We start from the raw sequence: 1273 nt of genomic DNA on the forward strand, positions 1-1273 counted from the left end.
ATAGTAGAGGACCCTGCTCACAGTTTATTTCATTTTTTATTTTACAAGCTCATCATATGCTACTTACAGTCGGACAGTGATTTGATTCTTTGCGCATCTTTCATCCCTGACTCCTACCAGCCTACGAAATAGGCACAAATATCCCCCTGTGCAAATGAGGAAAGGAGACTGCAAGAAGCCTAAATAGCTTCCCCTGTGTTGCAGAGCTAGTAAATGACAGGTTGGTTGTACGGGGGTCTCACTCCAAAAGCTAAGGTCCTGATCACACCACTGTAGGTGTCTGGGGGGAGGGAAGGAGGTAGACACAATAGTGAGGAATACTATATAAATGACCATTTTATGTATTTTCCTCTTCAAAAAAATAGTAACCCTTGGCTAACTGGAAAAGGAACAGAGCTCTCCTGCTAGCCTAGGCCAGTGACCCTGCCGACAAGAGAGAAAGCATGTCAGGAGGAGGAAGCCTGCTACACCTTAGCCTCAGAGGTTCAGACTGTGAGGCCTTAGGAGTCCCAACTCCCATCTGGTCTCCAAAAATATTTATCCAGCTCGGGGTAGACTTGCTCTCTTAGGTTCCCTGGGAGAGGCAGGAAAGGCCCTTGCCTTGTGAAGCCTGATGGCCTGGGTTCTAGCCCCAGGACCCACATGATGGAAGGAAAAATCCAACTTCCACAAGTTGTCCTCTGACCTCCATACGCCTGTACACCTGTACACACACACACTCTCTAAAAAATAATAAAAATCTTGAAATGAAAAGGGGGCTTACATGGAATGAGAGACTGTGAATCTTACTAAAACTATAGAGTCAGTAACTAGTCTGTATTATATTCTAAGAGTCTCGCTTACCAGGATGAGACAAAGGCTTGGAGAAGCTAACTGATGTCTCTAAGCTGGGAGACCTACTAGGTGGCAGGATGGGTGTCTGAGCCCAGTGTTGTTTATCTAATCTGAGTCAGGGAGAGACACTGCTGTGGAGTCCTGACTACCCAGCTCTACCACAAGGGTCCAGTCTGAGGTTCCTCCCAAGCTGAAGTCCAGCTGCTCATTGTGAGTCAGCAGAGGCTTGTAGACCCAGTGGTAACCCCAGAAAGAGAAGAAACATCTGGAGGATGGAGTGATGGGGGACTCAGCCGAACTTTCCTACCACAAGGACCCAAAATCCATGCTGTGTGTCACGTGTACCCTCTTTGCTCTTGAGCCCAGGTTACCATGCAAGCCTGGGGAACCCAATGGCCCTACTGGCTGGTTGGTCTGGGCTGCTTTCTTAGGGTCGCTG

This window comes from Microtus ochrogaster, unplaced genomic scaffold (genome assembly GCF_000317375.1).
Source record: "Microtus ochrogaster isolate Prairie Vole_2 unplaced genomic scaffold, MicOch1.0 UNK43, whole genome shotgun sequence".
In the NCBI taxonomy this organism is placed as follows: domain Eukaryota; kingdom Metazoa; phylum Chordata; class Mammalia; order Rodentia; family Cricetidae; genus Microtus; species Microtus ochrogaster.